Consider the following 9,984-nt stretch of genomic DNA (forward strand, 5'->3'; position numbering starts at 1 on the left):
GATGTGAGTTTGCTCGCTGAGCTGGAAGGTTAGTTTTCAGACGTTTCGTCACCATTCTAGGTAACATCAGCAGTGAGCGTCCGACGAAGCGCTGGTGTTATGTCCCGCTTTCTATTTATCTGGTTAGGTTTCCTTGGGTTGGTGATGTCATTTCCTGTTCTTTTTCTCAGGGGATGGTAGATTGGCTCCAAGTCAATGTGTTTGTTGATGGAGTTCCGGTTGGAATGCCATGCTTCTAGGAATTGTCGTGCGTGTCTCTGTTTGGCTTGTCCTACGATGGATGTGTTGTCCCAATCAAAGTGGTGTCCTTCCTTATCTGTATGTAAGAATACGAGTGATAGTGGGTCATGTCGTTTTGTGGCTAGTTGATGTTCATGTATCCTGGTGGTTAGCTTCCTGCCAGTTTGTCCAATGACATCACCAACCCAAGGAAACCTAACCAGATAAATAGAAAGCGGGACATAACACCAGCGCTTCGTCGGAGGCTCACTGATGATGTTACCTAGAATGGTGACGAAACATCTGAAAACTAACCTTCCAGCTCAGCGAGCAAACTCACATCCAAAATACTTGAATTGCAGAATTTAATGGAAAAATTGGAATATAGATGCTCATAAGAGGGTTTGACTTGCTTAAGACAAGAAAACCAGCCATGAAAGCACCTCCTACCTGTCTCGTTTTAGACACTGAACAATCTAAGGAAGCCTTTCTTGACTGGTGTATCTGAAACAACTCCACAGAGGCCAGGATTGGGTGCCAGAGTGTCAGTATCTCTGTCACTCTCCTTATGTCAGCCAGGGCTCCCTGACTGGACCAGATTCACAGCCCCAATGAGGTCCAGTTGGCCGACCTCGTTACAATTGCTACAGTATCCGTGGTCACTTTTGTGGATTCCCATTCTGAGGGAAAAAAAAGAGATGGCTCTTGCCAGACACGGGGAGTTCGCTGCAAAATAAAGAAAGTATGCTCTTCCTATTTCCATGAATAGTAAAGGACAAACACTCAATTTATGTTCTGACGTTCTCTTTCAAATGCTGGCTTAGAAACATCACAAGACAGAATACGAAGGTGTTTCCTCGAACATCGAATTGTGCTTGGAATTGACTTTCACAGAGCAGCTAAATAAACTTTAACACAGATATTTAGGACACGCTGAATAGAAAGCAATACTGTCTGACACACGGCAAAGACACACAGAAAGAAGTTATTCAACCCATCATGTCAGTGCTGGTTAATTAAGATTTGACTGTATGAACCTGATTTTCCAACTTTTATTTCCATATCCCTGGAGGACATGGCAATGTAAAGGAGCAATGGAATCCAGGAATGCTGCCTGCATCGCCAGCTAGCTCTGGAGTGGGACCTTAGTATAAGTCTTTCCAGCTTGGAGGCAGGAACATTACCAACTAAGCTACCCAGGCATGTGGCTAAATCTCAGCAGTCACTGCACTCCACGTGCTCATTAACTCTGCAAAGTGCCTTCAGACCAGCTTAATGCTGATATAAACCACTGCATAAATATACTGTCTCTGTTTTAAAAGAAAAAATTATATTTTTAAAGATAGAAGATATTAATCAAAAAGAGAAGTACACGGAGCAGAAATAAAAAGAACAGGGGTTCCAATTTTCACTTTGGATGACAATGCAAAATGAGAAATATAGGATCAGACAGCCGTAATATTTCTCGCCATTTTAATTTCAAATACAGTCAAAATTACTCCCATTGGGTAGCTGAATGAATGTTCTCAATTTTCTTTAAAAATTTCTGCCTCTTTTAGTTGTCTAAGTATGAATATTCTGGTAGATTTGTCAGGATAATGTTAGTCCTAGTTATAGGCATTAATGCAGGATTTGCCATTCCCAGGAGATGAAGATTTCCCAGGGCCTTCTCAGATTATGTTGTTTAGGATTGCAGAGGCTATCAGGGGAGGTGATGGCCTAGTGGTATTATCACTGCACTGTTAACCTAGAACCCCAGGTAATGTTCTGGGGCTCAGGTTTGAATCCTGTCATAGCAGGTGGTGGAATTTGAATTCAGTAAGTAATGATGACCATTGCTGATTGTTCAGGAAATACCCATCCAGTAACATCCTTTAGTGAAACTGCAATCCGTACCTTGGCCGACCCACATGTGACGACAGGCCTAGAGCAAAATTGACTTTTATCTACCAATGGGCAATAAATATTAGTTGAGACAGCACATCCATATTTTATGAATGAATTTTTAAAAAGGGCACAGAAACAGACTATTTGACACATCTAGTCCAAGCTGGTATTAATACTCCTCTCTCTCCTCGTCTAAATCTACTGTTGTAACTCTCCATATGCTTCACCTTCTTATGCCTGTTGAGCTTCACCTTAAAAACACTTAGATTATTTTCTTCAACCCCCTACCAGTGTCAGCATCTCTTTGTGTAAAGTTTCTTCTGAGTTTCCAATATTCTGATAGTGGTAATATTTATTGCCCATCCTCTATTGTCAGAAATTTGTGAGCAAAGAAGGATTGACATGCTGAGTTGCTGTTGTCTTGTAAAACAAAATGGCTGCCAACTGGCTAACTAAAGAGGCTAGCTAAACCCCAAGGCTTTTTACACATATGAATAAGAGAATGACCAGAGAAAGGGTAGGGCCGATAAAGGATTGTAAAGGGAATTTGTGCACGGAGCCTAAAGAGATACGAGAGGTCCTGAATGAATACTTTTCTTCAATATTCACAACTGAGAGGGACCTAGGTGTAAGGGAGGACAGTGTGAAACAGGTTGGTAGGCCAGAGAAGGTCAATGTTAGTAAGGAAGATGTGCTAGGAATTTTGAGGAACTTGAAGATAGATAAGTCCACCTGGCCTGATGGGATTTATCCTAGGATTTTATGGGAAGTGAGGGAAGAGATCACAGGGCCATTGGTGATGATCTTTTCATCTTCACTGTCCACGGATATAGTGCCAGAAGATTGGAGAGAGGCAAACATCATTCCCTTACTCAAACAAGGGAATAGGGATAACGCCGGAAATTACAGGCCAGTTAGTCTTACTTCAATGATAGGCAAATTATTGGAAAGGGCTCTGAGAGATGGGATTTATGATCACTTGGATGGACACAGTTTGATTCGTGATAGTCAGCATGGATTCTGAGGGGTAGATCATGCCTCACAAACCTTATGGAATTATTTGAAGAAGTGACCAAACACGTGGATGAAGGTAGAGCAGTGCATGCGTTATACATGGATTTTAGAGAGGTGTTTGATAAGGTTCTCCATGGTAGGCTCATGCAGAAGGTAAGGAGGCATGGATAGGAGGAAATGTGGCAGATTGGATTCAGAATTAGCTGACACTTAGGAGACAAAGGGTGATAGTAGACAGAAAATATTCAACATGGTGCTCAGTTACGAGTGGTGTACCACAAGGATCTGTTCTGGATCCTCTTCTATTCGTGATTTTTGGAAATGATTTGAAATTAGGAGTGGATTAGTAAATTCACGGATGATATGAAGGTGGGTCGCGTTGTGGACAGTGCAGAGGGCTGTTCTAGGTTACAGAGGCACATTGATGGGATGCAGAGCTGGGGTGAAAAGCGGCAGATGGAGTTTAACCCTGCAAAGTGTGAGATGATTCATTTTGGAAGGACCAAATTGAAAGCAGAATACAGGGTTTACAGAAAGATTCTTGGCAGTGTGGAGGAGCAGACGGATCTTGAGGTTCATGGTCACAGTTCCCTGAAAGCTGCCACCCAGGTGGACAGAGTTGTTAAGAAGGCGTATGGTGTTTTAGCTTTCATTAAAAGAGGGATTGAGTTTAAGAGCCGTGAAGTTATGCTCCAGCTATACAAAAGCCTGGTTCGTCCACATCTGGAGTATTGTGTCCAGTTCTGGTTGCCTCATTACAGGAAAGATGTGGGAGCATTGGAAAAGGTGCAGAGGAGATTTACCAGGATGTTGCCTGGAATGGAGGGAAGGTCTTACAAGGAAAGGTTGAGAGAGCTAGGGCTTTTCTATTTTGAACGACAAATGATTAGAGGTGACTTGTTAGAGGCGTACAAAATGGTCAGAGGTATAGATAGAGTGGACAGCCAGACACTTTTTCCTAGGGTGGAGGTAGCTATTACAAGGGGGTATAGTTTCAAAGTAAGTGGCGGTAGATATCGGGAGACATCAGAGGTAGGTTCTTTACTCAGAAAGCGGTCGGGGTGTGGAATGCATTGCTGGAGAGGGTAGTGGAGTTGGCCTCATTACGGACATTTAAGCGGCCATTAGATAGGCATATGGATGATAGTATAAGGCAGGGGTGGAGGTTAGATAGTCCTTAGGTTTAGGGTAAAAGGTCGGCACAACACCCATGGCCGAAGGGCCTGTATTGTGCAGTACTGTTCTATGTTCTAAAGTTCTTTAAACCTATAAACAGGTTGGATAGAGTGGATTCAGAGAGAATATTTCCAGAAGATAGCACTCAAATTATGGGGGTATTGATGAGGTAATGCTAATATCATTGGTCGATAATCTAGAGTCCGGAGAAGTGGTTTGAGAATGAGGGTTTACGTCGCACCACTGAAGTAGAATTCAAATTCAATTAACAACGCTGGAATTGAAAATGATGTACAAGCAATAGCAGCTATCCATGCAATCCAATTTGGCTCCATTCTGTACCTCTGTGATTATTTTAATTAACATATTAAAACACATTGTGAGCTTTGAAGCAGACGTTACAACAAAGCAATAAACTTGTGAAGTGATAATGGGAACTGCAGATGCTGGAGAATCCAAGACAATAAAATGTGAGGCTGGATGAACACAGCAGGTCCAGCAGCATCTCAGGAGCACAAAAGCTGACTTGTGAATGTAGTTTTCATGTCCACAGCAGATCTACAACAGGTAGTTACAACATTACTGACACATAGGCATGGCATCCTTACAGGTGAAATCTACTGAAGGCAAGATACACTTCAAACAATACTTTAGTGCAGTAATAAGGGACTGCTGTACTGCCAAAAGTACTATCCTTCAGGCAAGGCTTTTGATGCATCTGACAGTACATGTATCAGAACAAAGGAGAACTAAGGAGTTCTAATGGTTTGGTCAACATTCTTTCATTAATTGAATTTCATTGCTATTTGTGGAAAATTGTTCTGAAATGTAATCTGTGTAATTCAAATCTGTGTAACCTTCTCCAGGCCATGAACCCTCCAAGACCACTGTATTCCTCTAATTTTGTCTTCTGTCATGTCCCTGATTTTTATCTCTTAATAACATGCACCATCAGGTCCCAAGTTCTCAGGCTCTGGAAGTCCCTCTGTCTATCTCTGTCTCTGTCTTTCTCTTTGTATGTCTGTCTTTGACTTGATTTAATTTGATTTCCTTTATTACTGTCACACATACTGAGACACAGTGAAAAGCATGTTTTGCACGCTAACCAGACAAATCATAGTTGCATCAAGGTAATAGAACAAAATGCAGAAGATAAGGTTACAGCTACAGAGAAGGTGCAGTGAAAGATCAACTCTAGTATAGGCGAGGTCAGTTCAAAAGTCTGAGAACATTATACATGTTTTCAAACTTTCATATCTTCTGCCCAATGGAAGAGGGTGGAAGAGTGTTCAACCAGAGTGGGAAGGGTCTTTGATGAGTTTGCCGCTTTCCCGAAGCAGCAGGAAGGGTCGTTAGAGGGAAGGAAGGCTGGTTGCCACGATGGACTCAGCTGCATTCATAACTCTCTGTAATTTATTGCAGTCTTGGGCACAGCAGATGCCATACCAAGCTGTGATGCGTCTGCATAGGATGCTTTCTATGGTGCGTCTATAAAAATTGTTCAAGAGTCATTGCTGACATGCCAAATTTCCTTAGCCTTCTGATGAGGTAGAGGTGTTCATGTGCTTTCTTGACTGTAACATCGACATAGATGGACCAGGATAAATTTTTGGTGATAGTTACACCTAGGAACTTGAAGCTCTCAACCATCTTCGCCTCAGTACCATAGACATAGATAGGGGTGTGTCCTCCATCCTCTCTCTCTCTCTCTCTCTCTCTTTCTCCTCTGTTATGACATGCCTAAACATATTTCTTTGAGTTCTGGCTGTCAGTCCTAATGCCTCTTTATTTGATTCCATGTTAATTCTTGACGGGTAATGCTTCTGCAAAGCAGCTTGGTATTGCTGCATTTAAGACACTGAATAAATGCAAGTTGCTGTATGATTACCAATGCAAAAACCAGCACTTAAAGGAGTGTACATATATATGGTCTAAAAAGTACAGTTTGTGTTGTTAGGGAGCAGGAGAAGATTCCACGGTTTGTCTAGCCTGCTCCACTATTTAATATCAACATGGATGCTCTTGGATTTCAACTGCACCTTCCTGCCTGTTCCCTATATCTGCGGATTCCTGAAAGAACAAAAATCTGTCCATCCCAGACTTTAATATGAATGCAGCATCCACAATACTCTGAAAAAGAAAATTCCAGAAATTCACAAACCTTTGAGTGAAATGATTTCTCATTATCTCCACATGAAGTTATCAGCCCTGTGAACAAATAAACAAACACAAAGATATTAATTAGGAGCAGCAGAAGGCCATTCAGCCCCTTGAGCCTGCTCCATCATTCAATAAGATCATGGCTGTTTTCTTAGTGTTCTGAATCCCATCTACTCCATCTAACCTTTGATGTGCTTGTGAATCAAAATCTATCCAGCTCCATATTCAATGGCCTCATCTTCTGAGGATTAAACAACCCTGTGGTGAACATAAGAAGGGACCACTGATCCCACGGTTCCCAAAAGAGATTCTTCTCATCTCTGTCCTAAAAACTCCAGGCCTAGATTTTAAACAATAATGCCTATTTCTGGACTCCCTGACATCTGGAAACCATCCTTATCCAAAGACTGTACTCTCATGTTTTAGGCTCCCTGACCAACAGAGATAGTACAAAACCACAGACAGAACTGATTAATTAGTTGAACACACCTTAATGGGTTGAGTTGAAGTTACATCATGTGATAATAAAAATAAAATACGTTCAGGTTAAATGTGACCAAAAAAACCCAGCTCCATATGTTAAAATAATTCACAAAGCAATGTTCTCTAAGTGTCTTTATCTCATTAACTGTAACTCTCCAATCTGGCTATTATCAATAGCTTTTCACAAAGCCAAGAGGCCTATTGATAAATAACAATTGTCTGAATTCATTTTTAAAATGATTGACAATTCATGGACAGACATTTTTAGAGTGAGATATCCTAAGGTACTTCACAAAAGCAGAAATTGGAAAGAAGTTGTCACCAAGACATAGAAAGATAAATTAGGGGAGAATCAGAAATATGATCAAATGTACAGTGCAGGATTTTTCAAAAGACAGGTTTCTCAGATCTCTGCCAATGTCAGCTGTCCCATCAATGTTTAACACCAAATGAAGTATTAGCTGGTCGGAGGTGAGGTTTCTGTCCCTCACTCAGAAGGAAGTCTCACCTCAAAGAACTGTTGAAGAATCTGATTTGTACCTCCAGCAATGTAGCACTCCTTTGATACTCTACGGGCCATCATATTCAACTTTTAAACTTGATTTTTTCAAATGGGAACGTAAATACACAACCTTCTGAAAGTGCTTGTAAATGAATGATAGCTCATATCATGTTAGATATTGGACTGTCATAAACTCCTCAACTGGTTCATTAATGTTCTTTAAGAAAGGAAATCTGTTTTGCAGGACTCCAGACATTGTTCCCTTTAAGTTTCCTTCATTATGCTGACTGTTTGTTACAATGTGTATGGGATTCCAGATTGAGTGCAATGTACTGTTGACTCTGAACTGCCCTCTGAGGCATCCTAGATGCATCAATCTACTACTGTACGATAGGATCAATTGAGGGGACTGTGGAAGGATGGGGAGAATAAGAGGCCTCCCTTTCAAGATTTTCTTTTTTTTCTCTCAGATATTTTGTGGAATTATCTTCTCCAGAAAACAGTCACGGCATTACCTAAATCAGAATTAGATAGATTTTTGACAGAGAATGGAGTCAAGGATTGTTTGAGTCAGAGAAGAAATTGAAGTTGAGTCTACGGGGAGATAGTAGGAGCTGCCGATGCTGGAGTCTGAGATAATAAGAAATGGAGCTGGATGAACACAGCAGGCTAGGCAGAATCGGAGGGGCAGGAAAGCTGACGTTTCGGGTCTGGACCCTTCTTCAGAATTGAGACTACAATGTGATTACCTTTTCAAATGCTAAAGGAGCCTTGAAGGGCTAAAGGGCTTACTCCTGACCCCATGATGTTTAGCTATGTTCCTTGGGGTACCAGGAATGTTGCAATTTTATAGGAAGGTACAGCACCAGCTTCTCAAGAACAGCCAAGAGTGAGCAATAAGTGCCACTCATGACCACATCCCGAGAAAGGATAACAGTGGAACGTTGACCCAGGAGCCACAGAACAATCAAACTGTGGGACTTGTGATTTAGTAAAATTTGTTGGTCACACAGTGGGTTTGACTATTTCCATGGCAGAAAGAATTGCCCATGGGACCAAAGCCTATTCTGTGGGAGGATCGGAGGACTGCATCCTGTTGCTCAGCTTTGAAGCAGTCTTTGATCCCTCATGGAGCATTGTGCTTAGATTGTACGCCTTCAGCAGAAAGTTAGTAAGGGACACTGCTGCAGAGGTGTAACGAGGTCGCAAATCACAGAACAAGTCGCGCCATGGGGCTGAGTCTGCAGTCTGGCACCACAATGTATTCCTCGTTTCAGCTTCTGCGCAGCTTCAGGTCACGAAAATTTAACATCATTATTGATGGCAACGGCAGATGGAGGAAATCACCAGATACTCCCATAGCCTTTATTCGCTCGTACTGGGGAATCCTGCTTCTAGCTCACTGAAGGCTCCTTGACGTTAGCAATGACAGAACACCAGCCATAAGCAGCAAGGGAAAGGGAATAACTGAAAACACACTCACGGCTTCCTGGAAATGGTTTCCATGGCAACAAGGAAAAGCACATCAATCTGCTGAAGTCACTGCAACAGTTTGGCACTTAATGGCTCGTTTATATTTTGACTAACTGCATGCGGCCTGACTACCTGTTGCAATCAAATGACTGCAGAAATGCCTGAGCACTGAGACAGGTTTATTCCACACACAATCACTTCACCGCCTCCTCCCACCCCAACCCCACCTCCAGCCCCAGCGTTCAAAACATCAGGAACTACGAAGGTAAGAATAAAGTGAGCTTTCTTACCGTTATTTATCCTGAAGCAAAGCGAATGAGCTCAGTCGCACTGAAGTGAGATTTATTATTTTTTCTTTTCAGCCTGAAGCTCTTAAAGTATTCATATTTTCACCCGCAAACCGAGTCCAGTGCACTTCACATTCACACACTGAAGTGGTCACGGCAGATACTGGTAAGCAGTGTTTTTGATTGGAGAGGAGAGAGTGTATGATATCACAAGGCACTGTCCCTCATTGGCAGATTTCTGCGTTTCAGCCTTGGCTACAAGGTTACAGGATGCTGCACAACAGACATTTCCAACGCACACACCTTCCTTCTTCAGCAAGGAGACCCAATTGTGCGCACTGATCTCCTCTCAGTCAGCGCTCCCAGGGTCCTGCCCAGTCCTGTCTAGCTCCTGTATTGTTGTTCCTGCCAGTGAATGAAATACAAATGTCTGTGCTGTTCCTGCACCTGAGTCAGTGGGTTTGACCCCAAGCTACCATTTCATCACTCTCATCCCAACCCTGATGACCCCCAGCTCACACCAGCACCACCACTGGGACTGCTTCAGCGTTTATAACTCTTCACGCACTCCCTTTTGTCCCTGCTCCAATCAGCTCATTAAGAATCCAAACTTACTGCAGTATCATATTCCTCAAATTCACGGTCAGCATAAAAGCCAGGCTGCATTCCAATTTGGCAAACTGCGCCTCATCGTCTTTAATTTTCTGTTTTTGCAAAGCAGTGAGGAATTACTGACCTACACAAACCATTGCTAGTCACAGCCTGTGGTAAAATGTTGAGCCT

At 42.3% G+C, this 9,984-nt stretch overlaps 1 protein-coding gene across 2 annotated transcripts in view; it reads right to left on the minus strand.

Moving 5' to 3' along the window:
- The window catches only part of mbnl1 (muscleblind-like splicing regulator 1), a 782,985-nt gene extending 773,325 nt beyond the window's left edge, over nucleotides 1–9,660 (minus strand). The window contains exons 1-2 of one of the 2 annotated variants that reach the window (XM_048542667.2): nucleotides 9,205–9,660; nucleotides 6,458–6,504 (exon numbers count right to left, since the gene is read on the minus strand). The gene's annotated coding sequence lies outside the window, so the exon portion shown is untranslated. The remainder of the gene's footprint in view (nucleotides 1–6,457; nucleotides 6,505–9,204) is intronic. The other variant, XM_048542650.2, reaches the window with a different exon arrangement.
- Nucleotides 9,661–9,984: the final 324 nt, after the last annotated feature.

Source organism: Stegostoma tigrinum, chromosome 14, assembly GCF_030684315.1.
Source record: "Stegostoma tigrinum isolate sSteTig4 chromosome 14, sSteTig4.hap1, whole genome shotgun sequence".
Lineage (NCBI taxonomy): Eukaryota > Metazoa > Chordata > Chondrichthyes > Orectolobiformes > Stegostomatidae > Stegostoma > Stegostoma tigrinum.